The 21,784-nt window shown below is 49.7% G+C and overlaps 1 protein-coding gene across 1 annotated transcript in view; it reads right to left on the bottom strand.

The window, feature by feature from the left end:
• LOC136652111 (tumor necrosis factor receptor superfamily member 16-like) overlaps positions 1-21,553 on the bottom strand; it is a 36,603-nt gene extending 15,050 nt beyond the window's left edge. Inside the window, exon 1 of the mRNA XM_066628989.1 lies at positions 21,487-21,553. The gene's annotated coding sequence lies outside the window, so the exon portion shown is untranslated. The remainder of the gene's footprint in view (positions 1-21,486) is intronic.
• Positions 21,554-21,784: the final 231 nt, after the last annotated feature.

The following is a 21,784-nucleotide window of genomic DNA, read 5'->3' as shown; positions in this document are numbered from 1 at the left end:
AATACAAATAATAATAACTACAACTTTATTTGTATCCCGCCCTTCTCCCTGAAAGCGACCCAGGTACACCCAGGCTCTGAAAGCGTTTCCAGCTGGGGTGTACAGGGAGGGCAATATTCACCTGCCTCTCATGCACTGTGTGTCTCCTGAAAATCACCCTGTGTCTGTAGGAGTTTGCCCCTGATTTTGCTTTGGAAACAAACGCAACTTCAGCTGTAGTCATTAAGCTCATTATAAACAGATCTATTAGTTTCAGCCCAATCCTAACTTTCCTGTGCAGAAGCAGCCATGCCAACAAGGTGAGTGCTGCAATCTATATTTGGGGACAGGAATGGAGGCCTCCTCAAGGAAAGGGTCGTTCCCTTCCTTCAGAGCTGCATTGGTGCTGGAAACTTGGTTAGGACTGGGCTGTTGGTAATGGACATCTGCGGGTGTGTGTGTGTGTGTGTGTGTGTGTGTGTGTGTGTGTGTGTGTGTAGCTGCTTGTCCCTTCTGCCTGACAGTCCTCCAGAAGGCACTGAACTTGCACACACTCACAATGATCAAAGCTACCAATGTAAGTGTATCGAAACTGCATTCCACACTTGATTGCCCCCATTCCCCCTCAATCCTTTTGTCACTTCAAGCACTGGTTGTGAGCAGATGGTTACAGGACTGAGTGGTGACTCGTGATGGGCCAGTTGGAGGCTCCCTTGTTAGAGGGGTAGAATTGGTTTGCCAGGGCTCAGAATGTCCTAAAGACTAGAAGGGCTCCTTGCCCACTTTTGGCTCTCAGAAAGAGCAGCACAACCGACTCCAGAGACTGTGGCATTGTTCCTCTAACTCGCCTCGCTTCTTCCAGACTCTGCCCCGAAGGTCTCTATTAATAACCTTCAGAATGCAGGCATGGCACACACCAAGACATCCCTTGGAGAAAAAGGGGGGCTTTGTCTTGCAAGCACCCACTGCACGGAGGAGAAGAAGCGTGCAAAAGGCGCTGCAGCCTGCCTGGGCCAAAGGTCTGTGCATCTGATCTGCTCCAGTGCAGGCATAAGAAACAAGACCGCACTGTGATCCTGGTGCCGCAGAAGCCGGCAGCTGCTCCCTGAGCAGAGCCCAAAAGCCTGTTCTAATGACTGTACATCCAAGCCTGCCCGGTTGTTCTTTCAGATGGAGATGATGGTGTTGCAAAGAGTGATTCGAGCCATGCTTTGGGGGGCGGAAACATCTGCCTGGAAGAAGAGCAGCCTGGTCTGGCCATATTCTCGCCTCTCTGCCCCCCAGCCAAGGGCCAAGAGAGTCCATCTCCTCTTGGGCATTGGTAGATTGTCACCAGGCCACCTTCTAGGCATCGTGGAAAGACCCTGGGAAGGAGTGGTGGCAGGACTGGGCTCCAGAGCCACTTGGGATGGGTGTCCTCCTGGTGGGATGCCTGGCAAAAAGGCAGCCAACTTGCACCCAGCATAAAGCACAGGGAGATTTGTGCCTTTGAGAAACCACCCTGCCTGTGAGTTGTTTCGCTCCCTTCTGCAGGAGGAACCAGGTGTCCAGAGCTGGACTGGTACCCTCTGGTGTTCATCTTTCAGACTGAGCATGCATAAGAAAGGAATCAAAATCCCTTGGGAGGACCTGTGGGGGCATTTTTGTTGGCAGAGGGCAAAATGCTGAGGGAACTTCACAGCAGTGCTGGCCCTCATTCTGGCACCTGCTGGCAAGGAACTTTTTGTTTTCTTCAGAAGTTCCCACAACACAACATCAGCAGGTAGCAGCAGGTGAGGGGACTTCTGGGTACTAAAGGAAGGCAGAGAATCACCACAAGAAGCAAGACCACCACCATGAAGCGGGAAGTAGTGAGAACACGTGAACTGGGAGGCCGTTGGGGGAGTGTCCACCTCCTCCCTCTGTGAAAGCTTTCTGCCCTAATTAGAACTCCTGGAAGGCCGAGAGGGAGGAATCACCCACAGGGCCCAAAGCCCCACAGCCCTCCCAAGTGCGTAGCCTTCCATGCTAGGACCTGCAGCTTGCCCTGGTCATCTTGTTCACTTGTTACGTTCCACAGGATCCGGATTGGGAGGGTCCCTTGTAACTGGAGATTGTCAATGAAACAGATCTCTGTACATTGGAAAGAATTCAAGAGACCTTCTGGGGCTCTGTTGCAAGTCATTAGAATTGCAGGGGGGGGGGGCGAGGGAGGGAAGGAAACTATTAAAAGTTTCTCCTCTTTAGAAAACACATCTTAATATGTTACTGTTTTTAGGAACTGGGCAATTCTGCAAATGCCATTTTAACATGATTTTTAAAGATAAACACTTTGAAAGACTGGGAGTGTTGGCGTTATGCATTTTTTAAAAAATATTTTCCAAGTTAAAAGAAATTTTAAAAAAAATCTTCCCACAGGACAGCGAACATCGAGGATTTTTATTTTTCATTTATTTTTATTTTTCATTTTTATTTTTCAAATTTTGGTAAAATTTGCATAATCCATTAACTGACATTCCAAAACCTGCAACTTGGCCAAAAGTCGAACAGAGCAGATCCAAAGGGATCTCTAGACGCCGGAAGATAATGTCATGGAACGGAGGGCATCCACGCATTCCTGTAAGGGCTCCAGGGCAATTGTGGTTTTGCAAAAGATACTTAAACATCCAATGCCTTCTCCATTCAAATAATGACAGGTCAATGAAAGTAGGGACTGGTCTTCAGCAGTCCTGGGCTCAAATCAGTCCTGAGCCCCCCACCCTTCGTCCCACCTTCCATTACTGGAGCCTCTTCCCTGCCCCTACATGCTACACTCTATATGCCTGGCCTCTGCTGATTTAAGAGGCAAGACAGCATTTCCTCTATTGGTCAAATATAAATTACTGTACTAAATATTCCTAACCACAATCACAAGTGCTTGAAAAATACATTTTCCCCCAATAGGCTACTGGCAGTTACAGACCTATGCTAGCAGCTGTGGGGTGTGTCATGCCAGCATCTGTGGGGCTGCATGGGGCCTCTGCATTCATTTATGTCCATGATAGGCTACTTTTGTCCTTGTTCTATTTATTCATATACCACCTTTTAAAAGTGCCCTTTTGCAAAGAAGGTGAACAAGAAAACAGGACAGGACAGTTTTCCTACCTTTCATATACTTTTGTACTTTCTATGAAGACAAAACCAAAAGAGTAAACATAAGGAAAGTCCAAGACGACAGGGAACAAAATACACTTAAAGCCAGACCCACAGCAAATCTCATTGGAACCAACATAAAACCAACAAATGAGTCATGAGAAGCTGAGCCAGGTTTAGGAAGTGGTTAAAGCTCACTTAAAAGCACCCAGAGTGTTGGGCCTGACACAGCTCACTGGGAGGGAATTCTAGAGCTGCAGTGCCACCACCGAAAAGACCCTGTCCTTGGGCCCCACCAACCAAACTGGGGAAGTGGAGACCAGAGAGCAGTGTCCCAGGGGCAGATCTTAAAGCTCAGGTAGGTTCTTCCATGCAGGTGTAGGCAGTATTTAAGATCACCTGGTCTCAGGCCATACTGGCATCTATAGACAAGAAGGCTGTTATCAGCTATTAGCCACAACAGCTAAATGGAACCTCCATGTATTATTATTATATAACATATAGTTTAGCTCTTAGCATAACAGCTGCTAACAGCCTTCTTGTCTATAGGTCCTGATACTACATGGGAGCTCTGTACTCTGACTGCCAGGGCAAGCCACGGGGGAAGCTCTGCCTATAAGCTTCAAAGGACATCTGGCTGGCAACTGCTTGAAGCATAAATGCTCGCCTAGAGACCTCTGGTCTGATCCAGAAAAGCCACAGAGCCAATTCTTCAGGGCATCGTTCACTAAATACAAGAGCCATTTAGAAGTCCATTTTGCAAAGCAGCCTCTGTAAATGTGGACTCCTGCAGCGGAGCAGTTTCTCCAGCTTGGAAAAACCAAGAAGACTCCCCGAATTGCTCCGCCCATTCAAAATGCCCCAGTTTCCCCCTTCGAGGAACTGGGAATGCAGAGTGCTGCTGGGTAGGGCTGCTGCAAAGGTCTGATTCATTCATTACTGCCAAGAGCCTGGGGATGCTCAGATTAAAGGGCCGGGACCCTATTAACAGCTTGGTGTGTGGCTTTAGGACCCGGAGGGGAATTCACCCTCCATACCACACACAAAAGGACTAGAGGGGAAGCCACTCCCTACTCCCCCCATGGCATTCTCAAAAGGCAGTTCTTGTTCAGCAAGGTCTCCTGCATTCTCACCTGCAGGAAGGAAGGCAAGGGTTCTCAGTGTAGGAGACCTGCCCCTTGTTTCTGTGGAAGTGGAGGGTCCAAGCCACCTCCCCCAGTCAGTTCAGTTCAGCCATCCAAAATGTGAATGGGCAAATTTCGCTTTGGGGGGAGGGGGGGAGACACACACATGCAATACTGCCTGCACTGAGCAGGGGGTTGGGCTACATGACCTCCCGAGGTCCCTTCCAACACAAATATTATATGATTCTACTGTTCAGACCCTGGGACAGAAACCAGAGCAATCACTATAGTGAAAGTCAGCACCACCCAAGTCCCTTCCGGAGAGGTTTGCTGGGGCAAAATTGGTCACTGCTGGGCGGGGTAGAGAGTGGCAGCACATTCCACCCCAGATCCATGTGTGGAGAGCCTCTGTGCTCCTCCCTCCATAATCCCCCCCCCACTCCACTATGGTACACATCTCTATTCAAAACAAAGGCACTGGGCTGCAGACTGGGGCAAAACTTGATGTAAAGTAGGAGCAGCAGAAGAAAATGTGGTGGGGGCCAGGAAGGGGTCAAAGTGCACTTTATGGGGGGGCAGGGTAGATTCCTGAAAGAAAAATAATAGTGTCTTCTACATTAAAACACAAGTGGAGGGGGAGTTCCTTTGTATAATGGATGCTTTATATGACTGATAATCAAGAAAAGTCCCCCCTCCCCTGGATGCAGCAAGTGACTTTCCTTTGACAAGCCACAAGAGTCTGGGGGAGGGGCAGGGTCAGTGCGAGCTACTTGCAGGGAGGCCCGGAACACCCTTACCTGGCTGACACCACCTGTGAGGAGGAGTTCTGTGCCTGGAACTAATCGGATGTTTGTTTCTTTCTTTCTCAGAAAGCAGGCACAGGTGAGGAAGTTCCACAGGAGGAAATGGGGTACATGTCCAGCCCCTTCCCACTGCACAGTGGCCGCAGCCCAAGCTGCCCACCCTTGAAGCTGCTGTAGCCATGGAGGGGAAAATGTACGCTGGGCCTGCACGTTTCCCTCCCTGAGATTAAGCCTTCCACCCAAAGCTTCTGTTAGCCGATGGAGAAATTGTCCCAGCTGACAGGATTCTGGCACCCAGGTGGGCAGGGCAGGCAGACTCTGCAGAGGCAAGAGGGAAACTTAAGGGAACTCACAGCCTGTGTTTCTCCAGATAGATCATCATCTTTGCCCCCTTTGCACTATCATGTGCCCAGCAGGATGAAGGATCCAGCCCTGTCTGCAGGCGAGGCTGGTGATGGACTCACAAGAAGACTTTGGAGGGGGATTCTGGGAACAGTGCCATGAACTGCAAGTCACCAGGCGTTCACCACACCTGCTGCTTGAGGTCTGCCTTACACAATTTTTTTTCTGAGCCTGTTCAGTTGAATCTGCAAAATCCAGAGCTGGGGCTGGTATTGGGGGGGGGGCAAGTTTCCTTCCTCCCAGTAGAAAGCAGGAAGTCACCACCATCACAGCACAAAGCTTTGCAAGCCTCTTTGATGATGTATAGTATCCTTTACACCAGGGGTGTCCAAAGTTTTTGGCAGGAGAGCCACATCATCTCTCTGACACCAGGTCGGGGGCCGAATTAATTTACATTTCAAATTTGAATAAATTTACATAAATGAATATATTAAAGATGAACTGGAATGAATGAATGAAGGTCTTGCAATAGCTCAAGGCCTATAAAAGGCCTTGCACAAAGCAAGGCTGGCCTTTCCTTTTCTGCCACTACTCCATCACAGACATGAAACAACAAGCAGTGGAGGGAGCCCTCATCCCACAGCTCACACAATAGGTCAAACAGTCGTCCTCATGCTGAGAACAGTTGCGGCAGGCCAGTGTGGGCTCCAACAAATCTCTGGAGGGCCAGAGGCTCATTGGAGGCTAGGGGTTCCCTGAGGGCTGCTTTGAGAGGCCTCGAGGGCCGCAAGTGGCCCCAGGGCTGGGGTTTGGGCACCCCTGCTTTACACCATCATTCCCAAAGTCATGAGTGCTAGAAACGTGTTTCTTTTAATAAACACTGAGATTTTTAAGACTTTCTGGGGTCACAGAGGACAGTGCCTTTGGTCCTCTCTGATGAAACACGGGAAGCCGACTTTTTAGGCTGTGAGCCCTTTCCAGACAGGGAACCATTTATTGATATGCTTTTGCTATATCAAGTGCTCTGTGAACGTCTTTTGGTGTTGAAAGGGGTGTACGCATAGCCGTAAAAGCCACATCATCATCATATTGGACCAGCCAGCCAAAATAGTCCATCAAGCCCTGAGCAACGTCCACTCTTAGGGGCAGCTGTTTTTCCAGGTCTCGGGCAGGCAGCACTGTCCCCAGCCAGTAGTGTAGCCACGGGGGGCAATGTGGTAAGCAGGGCTTTTTTTGTAATGGAACGCACCGGAACGGTGTTCCGGCACCTTTTTTTTCCTCCTCCCTGCCCCCACCTTTTTTCCCTCCCTGCGCCGCCCCCGCCCCGCATTGCTGGCTAGGGAGGGATTCAAACCTCCAACCTTGTGCTCCACAGCCCAGCACTCTCTCCATTGGACTATAGGAAAGCCTAGAGTTAAAGTGTTCAGAACTAATATATAAGGTCTTGAGCCCAGCTGGTGGCCATCAGCGCCTCAAGTATTAGTTCCAAACACTTTGAGCCCAAGAGCTCTTATGTCTCAATTGTTTAAGTGCTGGTCTGTTGAGCCAGAGGCTAGGGGTTCAAATCCCTATGAGGAATAAAAAAAAAATTTTTTTTAAGGTGGGGAGGTGCTCCATGGCTGCAAAATATAAAGGTTGGTTGCTAGTTGCCAAAAGGGGGGCCAGGTGAGGCTGCAAAACTCCTCAAAGTTCAGTCCCAGGCAGGCTTTGGGACTGAACTTTGAGGAGTTTTGCAGCCATGGAGCACCTCCCCACCTTAAAAAAATGGGGTATTCACTCCAGCTGTGGCAGGAGTGCTTTTGCTATCAGGGAGCTCACAGGGGATGGATGTGTGTGTGTGTGTAGTTATTGACTACGTCTAGTTGTATCTTATTACTTATTTCGATAAAAAATGGTTTAAAAATAAATAAATAAATAAATAAATAAATAAATAAAAGATTAACAAGTTGTGAGTTCCTACACTTTTTTTTTTTTTACAAAAAAAGCACTGGTGGTAAGTATTGCAGGCACCGCAACGCGCTGTGTAAGCAGCCCCTCCCACTCACTGTCAGAGCCATTGATGCAGTGATGGCAGCACCCCAATGGGTCTGACAGCAAGTGGGAGGGGCTGCTTACACAGCGCGTTGCGGTGCCTGCAATACTCACTGCGCCCCCCCCCCCCCCGCTACACTGCTGTCCCAGCCCTGCTCCTTGAGATCCTTTAAATGGACTCCCTGGGGATCCCACACGCAGGGCACCTGCTCCATCAGAACACACCTGCCCTCAAGCTGGCAAGAAGGGCAGGCATCACTGCCAAAGACTCTCAGGAAGACCCACTGCCAGCCCTGTGCAGTGGTGTCAGAGTCACTCTCTGGGAACCCACCCAGGATGGAGGAGCCCACGGAGCCTGCCTGGGTTCCTCCTCATGTTCCCTGCTCTGATGCATAAAGATTCCCCCTGCTACTTTTCCCCCTCTTATAGGAAGAGGTCCCCTGAAATGCAAATGGTGTTTTTACGGGCTTCGAATGCTCTGACGTGCCAAGCCTACAATGCCACTGACTCTCTGTTCACTCAACCCAACCAGATGCACTTGGTGAATCTCTTGGGCTGAAAGTGTTTTCCAGGCGACAAGGCAGCTTGACAGAACATGAACACCACTGCAAGGAAAAGGTCACGTGAGAGCAACACATTTCCACCGCAGGGTTTCCAGCTGACTCACCACTATAAATCAGGGCGCACCACTCAGGCACACGGAGCTTGGTGCCAGGGTGCGGAGGAGCACAGGGTGCGGAGGGCTGTCTGAAGGGTTTGTAGGCATGCACCGATATGGGGGGGGGGGTTAGGTCTTTCTGCCCATGCCACATCCCTAAGCAAGTACTGTGTGCGTAAGCGAAAAGATAAGCGGGACTTACAGAATGACACTGACGAAGGGCAAGAGCCCGCCCCAAGCCAAGGGGTTACAGTCGAAATTTCAGACCATATGCAACGAGATGCAGGAATTCTGTGACTGGGACTCCAGGGTACCTTTTCTTTTTCTAAAAGCAGTCACATGGGGGGGGGGGGGAGAACAGATTTTCTGCACTTGCTAAGCAACTCTGTACCTGCTGATGCATTTTTAAAATTGTTTTACTGCTGGCGCTTTACACAGTGCCTTTTGTCGTTTGGGTATGTTGTATGTAATTACTGTCAGCCACTTTGACTCCTTTTGGAAGTAAAACACAGCGGGAGATAAGCGTCTAAAGGTAGGCAGCGCTCCTGTGGCGGTTTCGTAGTCTGAGGTAGGCTGCCCCTGAACATGGAGGTTCTATTTAGCCACCCTTCCCACCCCACCTCCGCCAGGTATTGTTAAAGCCAGGACTAAATGAAGTGTGGTGAGGAGACGGACCCAGGGGGCAGCAGAGCGGGAGTGATGGGAAGTGTCTCCCCCTCAGTTTCGTTAGCCACCTTATTTGGCGGGGGCACTGCTGCCACTGGGTGTCCTCTTCCTGCCTTTCAAAGAGGAAGGGTGGAGGCTCACCACCCTGTCCAGCCTGCCTGCCTGGCGCGCCACTGACCGGCTTCCGATGGGCTCTCAGCATCGCAGCCGCAGCAGCTCCCTTCTCCCTGCTGCTATGGCCCCAAGTCACTCCTTCCCACCTGCCTGGAGCCTGCAAAGCAACAAGTGGGCAGAGGAACTGCTGCTCCCCATTTCAGATGGAGCAGGGAGGCTGCACCCAAGTTCCTGGTAAGTAAAGGGAAGGGAGCAGAAATGAAGGGGGTGGGCTCCTGGCAGCCCCTCTGCCCACCTGGTGTTTTGTCAGAGATGTGGAGCAAAGGCAGTTCCTCCCCAGGTCGGTCTCTTGCTTGCCCCCTGCTTGCTCACTCTACCTCATTCATGGGGGGGGGGTCACATGTGAGTGCACACAAGGGCAGTGTTCTGTAGGGAGGACTCAGGTAGCACAGGCTGCCAGCAGGGCAGTGTCAACCCAATGTGCGGCGGCAGTGAAGAAGGCCAATTCTATGCTTGGGATCATTAGGAAGGGTATTGAGAACAAAACGGCTAGTATTATAATGCCGTTGTACAAATCGATGGTAAGGCCACACCTGGAGTATTGTGTCCAGTTCTAGTCGCCGCATCTCAAAAAAGACATAGTGGAAATGGAAAAGGTGCAAAAGAGAGCGACTAAGATGATTACGGGGCTGGGGCACCTTCCTTATGAGGAAAGGCTACGGCGTTTGGGCCTCTTCAGCCTAGAAAAGAGACGCCTGAGGGGGGACATGATTGACACATACAAAATTATGCAGGGGATGGACAGAGTGGATAGGGAGATGCTCTTTACACTCTCACATAACACCAGAACCAGGGGACATCCACTAAAATTGAGTGTTGGGCAGGTTAGGACAGACAAAAGAAAATATTTCTTTGCTCAGCGTGTGGTTGGTCTGTGGAACTCCTTGCCACAGGATGTGGTGCTGGCGTCTAGCCTAGACGCCTTTAAAAGGGGATTGGACAAGTTTCTGGAGGAAAAATCCATTACGGGGTACAAGCCATGATGTGTATGCGCAACCTCCTGATTTTAGAAATGGGTTATGTCAGAATGCCAGATGCAGGGGAGGGCACCAGGATGAGGTCTCTTGTTATCTGGCATGCTCCCTGGGGCATTTGGTGGGCCCCTGTGAGATACAGGAAGGTGGACTAGATGGCCCTATGGCCTGATCCAGCAGGGCTGTTCTAATGTTCTTAACTACAATTCCCAGGAAGCCTTGCAGGTCTCTTGTTATCTGGTGTGCTCCCTGGGGCATTTGGTGGGCCGCTGTGAGAAACAGGAAGCTGGACTAGATGGGCCTATGGCCTGATCCAGTGGGGCTGTTCTTATGTTCTTATGTTCAGGGGCCAGCTGGGGTGGGGGCTTCAGCCAGGCCTCGCCTCAGCTAGCAGCTGATGTCTCATAGCTACAAGTCCCATAGGGAATTTTGTTGCGCAAAGAAGCACTTCTTGGCTACATCTTTTATGTCTGCTGCTGATGAAGAGTGTGGCACTGCCAGTCACTGGAAGGCTCAACAAACTACTGTAAAGAAGCCTGCACAGTTCAGCTTTTCACACATACAGAGAGAGAGAGAGAGAGAGAGACAGAGAGAGAGAGAGAGAGAGAGAGAGCGCAACAGTGAGTGTTCATACATCACTGGCCTCCCCTTCCCAGATACCCCAAATCACCAGGCTCAGCATTATTGAAAAACTCTATTTGTATTTTACTGGTTTTTCTGGTTTCTAAGCCTGCAGGGCAATCCTGCAACAGTGTGTCTGTCTCAAGTGCCCCTTCAGCAGGCTAGTCACAGGCCCCACCAAACCTTGAACATCTGGCCCCAAGAACACACATGCTCTGCCCTGAGCTATGAACATGGGAATTAAAGGACTGACTTCAGAGAAAATATGTTAGGATGAGAACATTTGTGTGCAATTCACTGTTCTTACTTTTTCAGAAATCTCAGTTGGAGGATAAAGCTACCCCCCCCCCCCAAAAGCACACCTGCCCCTCTTTTATCCCCTCCCCATGTTTTTGTTCTCCTGGAGTCACCACTGATTCTCCTGCAAACTGGACTGAGGCAATCAAACAAAGAGATTCCACAGCACGCCTTCTACTATGAGAGGTTGTTCGACTAGGGTGAATTTCCACAACAGGCCTGGCGTACCCTGCGGGTTAAGGCAGGGTGTGGGGGAGATGAATGAACTCTCCCAGACGGGATGAATGGCAGATGAATCCCTTTCCCCAGCCTGGGGAGCCAAAGCTCATCTGGAAAGCAGCGAGTATCTGTCGATGAAGCCAAAGATCCTGCAATAGTTGGCTAACTTTGTGTGAACATGCCCAGAGAGAGAGAATGTGGAGAGGCCAGAGGAGGAGGGGAGGAGGCAGTGGAAAGACTGCAGAGAAGACAGTCTGAGCTGGCCAGGGCACCTTCTACCCTCCCCACAGCAGTCCGAGGGGTGAGCCTCAGAACCCCTTGAAAAACCAGAGGGCAACACAAATCAGGCCTCTTTAGAGTTAACATGGTAGCTCGAGGGAGTCAACATACACACAAGAGATGTTGCTATGATCCTAACAAACACCCTCCTAGAGCCAGTGTTATTCAAAAGCAGACAGATGTTCAACATGTCATTCCTTTTCCCATCCTTTTTTTAAAAAAAATTGCAAATATTCAGGGGAGGGGGGTACTCCAGATTGAAACTGCAGTTTCAATAAAAACAAAAAAGACAAAAGTGTTTAATGCTTCTCCCAGTACTATCTTCCTGGTGAAAAGTCGTCCTCCCCCGCTCAGTTGCTATTTGCCCCAAGAGGGAGGTGTAATGGGTGTAAGTAGCAGTTTTCTTTCTGGATCAAACAGTATTGGGGGGGGGGGGCTATTTTGATTAGAACTAGAGAGAAAAGGCTTAACCCCCCTACCCCTACTCTGCAGTACTGATTCAGATTGGATCTCCTGCAGCTGTAATAATAATTAAAAAAAAGGACAGGAAAGGAAAAACTTCTTTTAACATCCTGGCTCACAGAGTCAAAGTGTTGTAGTGTTCAGGGTGTCAGAATAGGGCCAACGGGATAGGAGTTCACATCCCCTTCAGCCAGGAAGCTCCTGGGGTGACTTTGGGCTGATCACCCTCTTTCAGCCTAACCTACCACACAGATCTGTTGTGAGGACAAAAGGCAGGTGGGTGAGAGAAGCATGTACACCTTGAGGGGGAAAGGAAGAAATATGTAAGATCCTGCCAGACCCATGAACTCACAGAGAGGTCCATTCCTGATTCTCATCTCACGAGGTAAGACCTCCTTAAAACGAGGACAAGATTTCTGCTGGGCTGCCTATAGGAGGGCATGCTAGGATTGCAGAGGTGATATGCACAAAGTGCTGTGAAAACTCTTGTGCGACATCATGCCTTGTTGCCCTCCTCTGTGACACGAGGAATGAATCCTCTCAGATGTCCTTTAAAACAATCCCACCCAGTGGCATAGCTAAAGGGGTGCAAAGCACAAAATTTTGCAGGGAGCCTCACCATGGTATGCCAGCAGCCCCTCCCCGTTGGAACCACTGTGGGTGGTGCAAGCAAAACGGCATTTGCCTCTGGCAAAGGGAAGGGGCTGCTTGGACGCTGTAGTGAGGTGAAGTGGTGAAGTGAGGTATGTCCAAAGAGGACTAAACTGAATCAGAGTCTCAGTCCAGACTTCTTTCAATTCCGGGTTTGAAGTGTAATGAATAACAGAGGCCTCTAACCAACAGATGATCACAGTTCCTGGGACTGGAGTTCCTGCTGCCCCAGGACACTTGTAAAGGAACACACAGTCTATAGTCTGGCTCTCAGGATTCAGCACACATGCAATGCGAATAATAATACCACAAAAGAGCAAATGACCATAAAAAGCACCTTCTATAGAGGAGATGCTCCCTTCATTTGATTGCCCCAAACATCCATACAGCTTCCATATTCCCCAGAGAGTCTTTCGTCCACAGACAAAGAGCACCAGATCCCCCCAGTGTCTCCAGATTATTACTGGGGAAATAAGGAAAGTTATCTCTTTCACCCAGCTAAAGTCATCGGCGGACCTCACCTTCCAACAGCCTCCTAATCTACAGAGGTTGCCAGTGAGAGCTAAAACTCAGTCCGTCCATCACCCAGTCCACCCATCACGGACCCTGGGTCACATCACTGGGAATCTGGTCTAGTTGCTGCATCACCTGCACTTACCTTGGAGAAGGGTCACCTTCAAAAGCACAACCACTGGTTAAATATTGCTTAAGAAAGCAGAACATCAACTGCACATCCACCCCTGCAAGATACACTATCCAACGCAAGTGCTTTGGCTGCTACGCTCAGGACACTGACAAAACAGCAGAGACCTCTGTGCACAATTCCAAAAACATCAGCTCCAGCAGCCTGTTGCTAACATTTTAGTTCTGATGGCTGCAGCCTCCCTCACTGACAAGTACCCAGAAACTGTCAAATCTCAGGGGACTGGAAGATTTCTGAATTTACCAAGTAAGGCTTCACACCCCGTAGTCTCCATCTGGAGAACAGTGCGGAGCCTGTGCAAAAATCTCTCTTTAATTCCCAGGCATGAGTCAGTCTGCTGAGAATTCCAACCCCCTCAGCATTTTTAGAAGGGTCACACCTTGACTTGTATTCAAATTGTAACGGTGAAGCTGAAATCCCTTATAACATTCACATTTTAAATGCTTTGGTTGCATCGATTGCTTATTTAGTTCATATTATTATTCAGTATTTGACAATATCCATGAAGGATCCAGAGCTTCCTTGTCTGCAGCACTGTTTGGTTTTTCCCCATTGAAACACACACATATACACACACACACACCCCTCATTCTGAGTACACAAAAAGTGTCTATTATAAGAACATAAGAACAGCCCCACTGGATCAGGCCATAGGTCCATCTAATCCACCTTCCTGTATCTCACAGCGGCCCACCAAATGCCCCAAGGAGCACACCAGAGACAAGAGATCTCATTCTGGTGCCCTCTCTTGCATCTGGCATTCTGACATAGCCCATTTCTAAAATCCGGAGGTGGCACATACACATCATGGCTTGTAACCTGTAATGGATTTTTCCTCCAGAAATTTGTCCAATCCCCTTTTAAAGGCATCCAGGCCAGATGCCATCACCACATCCTGTGGCAATGAGTTCCACAGACCAACCACTGGAGTCCACAGTGGGTTGTGGACAAGCTATTTGTTTGGGGGTGGTGACTGCTCCCTTTTCCTCCCCCCCCCCGCTACCTACTGGGGGGAGGGTTCGCAGGCAATGAGCCTGAGCATGGCATAGTCACATAGGAGTCTCCCTATTTTCATCTGTGCCACACTTTCCCTCTCTTCCTCCCCCCTCAATCTGTGTTGCCAGAATGTCTACAAAGAGATTTTCATCCCCTCACATTTTTGTGTAAATGAAAAAACACCCCTCTGAATTCGTTAAATATTTTTACCCCCTAATACACGGCCATCCCATCTCAACAAAAATCCCCCCAACCTAATAAGCTAATAAGAATAGAAAATATTTAGCCATGCCATGTTAATTACCCTCTCCAGGAAGTACAAGGGATAAAGGCAGCTTTTATATGGTCTGACCACATAATTACAGGACTGCCTGGGCAAAAATGTTAATACCAGACCAGGAAAAATGTGTTCCACATTAACCCTGACATGAAACTTGCTGAAAATACTGAATGAAGGCAGGAGTTGCGTCTCCCCCTTCGCCATTCCTTTCTCACAAGCACGCCATTGCCACGGCTTAATGTGAGCCAGGCCTCCACCCCAGAACCTGTGAAGAGGAGATGCAATCCTGGTGAGCCGATCTGTTCTGCTGGGCCAAGGGCACAACTTCTTCAGCTTGACTCTCCATCAGAATGTTTGTGGTCACAGCAGGCCTGTCCTTCAATGTTTCCATTTGACAGAAGAAGAACTGAGGCTGAGACACAGCCACACCTACGGTCACCCACTTGCACGGCTCAGGCTGAACTTGAACCTCAGGACATTCCGTGCATGCTCAGTCATGCAACAGCCACAAAAGAGAACTGCAGGAAGAACTGCAGCAGTTCTAGGAAACTGTTTCATACAGAACCAGACCACTGGAGGCCACCAAGCCAGTAGTTTCCTACCCTGACAGTGGCTCTCCAGGGGTCCAAATACAGGTCTTTCTCATGGAGCTGGCAAGGACTGAGCCTGGGACACATGATCTACCCCTTCCCCTAAACTGGGTATATGAACATGCATACCTATTGCACATCATATCTTCATATTGTATGATGAAGTGAATGATATTTTTGGAATTGAGCATGTGTGAAACAGGTCTAGTCTCCAGCCTCTGGATCTGACCACTGGAACACATTGTCTTCCAGGGTTAAGTTCACTAAGGGCCCAATCCTGTCCAGCTTTCCAGCACCTGGGCAGCCACAATGCAGCATTGAGGGAAGGGAACAAATGTTGAGGAGGCCTCACTGACTCCCCCACCCCGCTGCAGGATGCAGCCCACACCCTATTGGTACAACTGCAACAGTTGGACAGGATTGGGCCCAAATATTTTTTAAAACCACCAGAAAAATCCCTCCTCACTCATGCGATTCCTCAGTCACTGCGGACTTGTAGCTGAATGCACAATGCGGCTTCTGGGGAAAACATTGCTTTTGGGGTGATATGGGTTGAAGTGGAAGTCAAGTTCTACCTGCAGCAACAATGTTTTATTCACATATGCAGCTCATCACTCAGAGAATGAGCAAGGAATGTATATATGTGTGAACTGCCCCTTTGGAGCCCAGAACAACCCACCATTGTGGCTCTACCCTCTGGTTCTTCCATAGGCGTTCTTCCATCCCCTCTGGGCTTCCATAGGCGATGAACCTGTGTCAGGTTGCGCCATTTCAGCCTTCAGCAGAGATGTTCTCTATTATTATTATTATTATTATTATTATTATTATTACTACAGTATTTATATACTGCTTTTCAACAAAAGTTCACAAAGCAGTTTACAGAGAAAAATCACTGATAACTGATGGCTCCCTGTCCCCAAAGGGCTCACAACCTAAAAGATGCAAAGCACCAGCAGACAACCACTCTGGAAGGAAGAGGAGGAGGAGCTGTGGAAGTGAGATGTCCATTTTGCCTGCACTTAGGGCAATAACTAAAGCACTGGATAATGATTTGTTACCATCCCCCCCCCCCACAACTGCCTCTGCTGATGCTGACTTAGGTCTAACTTTCATGGATGACAAGAGTCCTGACAGGATCAGACCAGGTCCAGCTGTATCCTGCTTCCCATGTTGTCAGCCAGATGCCTCTCAGAAGCTCACATGTAGGGAGGAAAAAGTCCGTGCTGTCTCTCCCCCAGCCTTGCACTCAGTGTGGTGGTTTGCTCCTGGAGGTTCTATGTAGCTATAGCCACTGACTGTCCACATTTTGCCCAGTCTGCTTTTCAGGTCATCCAGGCCAGGGGCCACCAGCACATCTTGCAGCAGGATGTTCCCTACTCAACCATTCAGCCCTGGGTTTCAGATGCCTCACATAATCAGGAAGCCCTTGGAATAAGAAGGGCTTGTCTAAGACCAGCCAGTAAGAGATTTGAATCTGTTGAATCAGTCCGGGGAGAAGAGAGTCTTCAGAGAAAACCGCCAGCAGCCAGGAAAAGGAATGACAGTGTCTCTGATGACCCCAGAAGCAAAATGTCTATTTTGTTTATCTCACTCTCCAGGTCCACTGAAGTCAGTGCAAAGCTCCTCACATTCAGCACTTAAATTAACAACAACAGCAACAACCCAACCAAGTTTCTAGACTGAATTGGCATCAAGTTGCCCTATTTGGCTTCATACTTTGTTTCTGGTAGCCATAGGATAGCACAAGGAACTACAAAGAGCGCTGAAGTCCCATCCACTGGAGCCCTTGCCTACTCTGACTCCCAGAGCACACAATCCACTACATTTTCAACCCTATGTTACAGATACTGTCGCCTGCTGGACAAGGGAGCCCTTCACTGGACTAGTAGGTTATCATCTTTAGCATATTTGAAATACAGAGTATTCCCTCTTCTGGCTACTTGCACATCTTCATACAATGTAGGAGAGTCAGGAAGGAACTAGCAGAGTGCAGAACAGGGGTAGACATAAGCCAGAGACAGCTGCACCAAATTACTGCAAGAGCTGGGGCAGGGTAGGGGGACTGCGTGCTCCAAACTCTGGTGGGGCTCCTGTTCATTGCAAAGAGGCTTGCAAGGAAAAAGTTGCCACAAGAGTGTGCCTCTGGTATAGACATGCAGGGGATTAACTTCAGGTAGTACAAATCCTGCAGAAAATACTGGGTTTGCCTCAGCTGTGGAACACTCTCTGCCCCAGCTCATGGGAACCTTTCAAAAAGGAAGTTTCACTCCTGTGCTCCTTGCTCCCTCCCCCTGTGCTTCTTCTTTAATCATATGCAAGTGGAGTCTGGATTTTCCAAAAACAAAAAGTCATCTTCAAAACCTCCAACTATCCTTCCTCGGGAATGTCTAAGTGGGAGGAAGGATCTCTAAAGAAGGGAAGCACAACTGCTGGTAACAATCAAGTTTCAAGCTGAAGCAGTTCAGAGCCTGAGATGTAACTGACCAGATTCTGGCAAGCTGCACATTCAAGGCCTTGGAGGCTGCTCCCTGTTCTTGTTCAAACTTTGCCACTACAAAAAGACCTTTCATGGCACCCTATCACCACCACATCGTTCCCCCAAAGGCCCACATGCACCCTCCCACTGAAGCTGGAGGGCATTCCAAGAAGTCAGCTGGAAAATGAGTGAACGAGAGCCAGCTTTGCTTCTTCTTTTTCTTCCTGTTCCATGCCTTTGTCTCTACCTGTCTCTCAAGTGTTTCCACACTTTTTAAGATCATAAGTTCCTCAGGAGAGCAACCTGCCTCTGTTGTCCATGGAACTCTGTAAGTTCTGTGCACAATGGCAATAATAAATGCATATTCTTGCGATGGTTAGCTCTGCTTTTATTTCCTCCTACTCTATCTCCTGTGTCAAATTTTGGAATGGATGCATTTTGGGGCAGGGATCTGTCCATGTATGCTTTATAAAGAGTCATGTGCATTGATGGTACAACACTGCACCTGACTCCTCCCAAAAAGGGGATTGTGGAAATGTTTATGGTAGCCCACTGGCCAAGGGGGGAAGAGAATGTGGAGTCCCACAAACCCAGAAGGGTATAGGTCTGCTGATTAGGACTGTTACGAGAGCTGATTAAGAACTATCTAATTGGCCTTAGTAAGTTCAAGTTCTTTGGACCAGATAAACCACAAAGTACTAGAAGAATTTGCTGATGTGCTCTTCAAACCTCTAGCAATTATCTTTGAAAAAGCCTTTGAAAAAGACAAGGGAGGTGCCAGAAGACTGAAGACAATGTTGTCCTGATCTTCAAGGAGGGGGAAAGGAGAACTCAGGAAACTACAGATTCCTCAATCTCTTCAAAGTCAGGAAGGAGAAAAAATTACCAACAGTCTGTACACATCTTGATATCAATGCACTGATTACTAGAAAGCAACATGAATTTGTCAAAAATTAATCTCACCAGGCAAATCTCATACCTTTTTTCTTGATCAGTGAGTGGTGGGAATGCTATGGGTGTCATTTGTCTTGATTTCAGAAAAGCATTTGACAAAGTGCCCCACAACATCTTGATCAACAATCTAGTACAATCAGAACTAGAGATGATATACCCATTAGGCAGATTTGCAACTGGTTGGACATACTCATCAGTGCTCATCAACGGCTCCCCATCAACCTAGAGTGGAGAATCCAGGGGGTCTGTCCTGGGCCCAGGTCTCTCTTATCAATGACTTAGATGAAGGGTAAAGGGAATCCTCATCAAATGTGCACATGATACTGAACTGGGAGGAATTGCTACCACTGCACATCCACGAAGCAGCTCACTGGGCTTCAGCCCAACCCTCTTCTCTCACTCTGACCCACCTCACAAGGTCATTGTGAAGATCAAGATGGCAGTGGGAGGAGCCATGTACATGACAATCATTACCACTAATGCCTTGCTCCATGTCCCATCTACTGACCTTGTAGGATGGCGATGGGGAATTTAGGTAGCCCTAAAGGAGTAGTAGGGTCTTTTTCAGTGTTAGTCCCTCAGTATCGTCCCCTTGAGGTCCAGCTGACACATCCCTTTCCTTTCAGAGGGGAGCATAAAGGCCACTTCATTTGCTCCAGCAAGCCCTTTCTGTTTGATGTCACTTGACAATGTTGGAGAATTGGCACCGAACCATTATTTTATCTGCTGTGCTCTGCAAACTCCAAACCAAATTAAGGGTCCTTTTAATCAGTGGCGTAGCTAGAGGGGGTGCAAATCATTAAGTTTTGCAGAGAGCCTCACTGCATCGCACAAGAGACCCCTTCCCCTCCCCTTCAAACCTGTGGGAAACCCTGGCCTCTGAGCGGCCCGCTTGGAGGCAGGCTGTGCAGCATGGCCTTTCCCAGTTTGAAGAGACACTTTGCCAACAGTCTGAGGCTAAGAGGCAAAGAAGGAAGGCCCATAGCCAGGGAGACAGGCCAGGGACAGACTGCACTTGCTCCCGGTGTGGAAGGGATTGTCACTCCCGGATTGGCCTTTTCAGCCACACTAGACGCTGTTCCAGAACCACCTTTCAGAGCGCGATACCAGAGTCTTTCGAGACTGAAGGTTGCCAATATATTTTTAAGTGTTGCGTTAACATTGTGAACCACTTGGGAGAACTGATATCTGAGAGGCAGGCTACAAATATTGGAAAGAAGTAATCAATACACAACAACACATATGCAAGTCCTGGAATGGAAAGGACTGACCCCTTAATGGCTTGTAGCCTGCTCTACATGGGTAGCTCCATTTATTTGTGTTACAGCCTGAAAAGAACTGCATTCTGAGAGAAGGAAGTCCCACTGATTTCAAAAGGACTGATATCCAAGGACGTCTGTAGGACTTTCATTTTTAATGTTTTAGGAAAAGCACTCTTCTCTGTCTTCATGAGATTCACTCTCACAACAGTCCCCTGAGGTAGGCCACTGATATGCCCACTTCACAGAAGGTAAACATCTAAATTGGAGTGCAAATTTATTGGGGGTGTGTGTGCCATGGTCAAGGAAATATTTGAACTTCAGCCACTCACACACTTTGCCCACCACTGTCCCTTGTGCCCCTCCTATTCTGTTTACCTGACCTTTTTCTTGCCACTTTTTGTAGCACCCCCACCCCGCCACAGTTGCACTGCAAGATGCTCAGGGCAGGAGTCTTTTCCCTCTCCACTTGTGTGAAGCACCATGTGCTGAATGTTGAGTCATTCCCCTCCCTCCATGATGAGCACAGATGAGTCTCCTTCTGCCACCCAATTCCCTGCATTGAAATCCCAAGGGAGATCTACCCTTCTAGAAAACCCTGATGGTAAACCAGGAAGAGCCATTTAAAGGATCAGGCTACACTTGGGGTGATCTGGAAGGGCCCTCCCTCACTTCCAGACAGGCAACAATCTTCCACGCCACCCACTTGGTTCTTCCCTGGTTCCTCCTTGCCCTATGAAGCATCCCAGATGTCTTCGAAGGGCAGGGCGTGGGTGGAAAGGACTGGCTGGGGGAATAAGGGCCCAATCCTATCCAACTTTCCCTCAATGCAGGACCCAGCTAAGGGAACAAATATTCCCTCACCTTGAGGAGACCTCTGTGGTTGCCTCACATGCCCTGTTGGCACAGCTGCATCAGTGCTGGAAAAGTGGATAGGACTGGACCCTAATATGCCCCAGAAGCCGAGGAGAGAGAAGGGGGGATGTGAACCCAGCTCCTCGCCTCCTTGCAGGGCTCTTGTGAAGACGAGAACTGGGCAGCATTTTTGGGGCCCAAAAAGCACTCCCAGAAGGAGGATTATTGTATGGATGGGCAAAAATAGATGCCAGCAGCAGCACAAAGTGGCCTCGAGGTACAAACCCCCCCCCCCGCCAGACACTGGCCCAGCTCTGAAGGGGGTGGGTGCCGCTGCCTGTGCCCTTGCACACACTCTGCCCATGCTCAGGGGCACTCTCACCTTTCTTCCTACAACTTCCCAGCTGCCAGACTGAGCTCTGGAGCTCCAAAAGAGTTCTGGGGTGACCCAAGGCAAGGCGTGGCCCAGTGTGGCAGGGCCAGAGTGTGTGTGTGGGGGGGGGTCCTGTATCTCACATCGACCCACCAAATGCCCCAGGAAGCAACCAGAAAACAAGAGACCTGCATCCTGGTGCCCTCCCTTGCATCTGACAGAGCCCATTTCTCAAATCAGGAGGCTGCATATACCCATCATGGCTTGTTGCCTGTGATGGACTTTTCCTCCAGAAATCTGTCCAATCCCCTTTTAAAGGCGTCCAGGCCAGACGCCATCACTACATCCTGCGGCAAGGAGTTCCACAGACCGACCACTCGCTGAGTAAAGAAATCTTTTCTTTTGTCTGTCCTCACCCTCCCACTTGGGTGGCTGTCCCCTGGTTCTGGCGCGATGCTGCTTCCCACGGATCTTCGAAGGCCCCCCCACCCCGGCATGTCTGAACAGCGATGGGACAATGGTGGGGAGGCTCTGCCTCTCCTGCCTCCCCCGCCCGAGCACTGACGGGGCTCTGCCTCCCCCGGGCGGCGAACGCGGCGCGGGACCCACCTGGGCGGCGAGGGGCAGCAGCAGCAGCAGCGGGAGGAGCCTCGGGGCCGCGGCGTGCCGCGAAGGGGGCATCCTCGCCCGTCCTCCGCGCGGCTTCCTTCCGAGCAGCGCCAGCGGGGCTCTGCGCTCGCCCGCCTCCCCGGCAGCCGTCGGGAGCGGGGGGCGCGCCAGATGCTCGCCCGGAGGGCGGGCGGGCGGGGAGGCAGCTCCGCGGCGCCCTGGCTGCCCGAGCGCGGCCGGGAGGGAGGGAGGGAGCCGGAGCGCTGCGCTGCCTCCCGCCCAGCCAAGGCGCGCCTCT

The sequence above is a fragment of the Tiliqua scincoides genome, chromosome 5 (assembly GCF_035046505.1).
Source record: "Tiliqua scincoides isolate rTilSci1 chromosome 5, rTilSci1.hap2, whole genome shotgun sequence".
Taxonomy (NCBI): Eukaryota; Metazoa; Chordata; class Lepidosauria; order Squamata; family Scincidae; genus Tiliqua; species Tiliqua scincoides.
The sequence above is the reverse complement of the archived record's forward strand: the minus strand, read 5'-3'. Positions and strand labels throughout refer to the sequence as shown.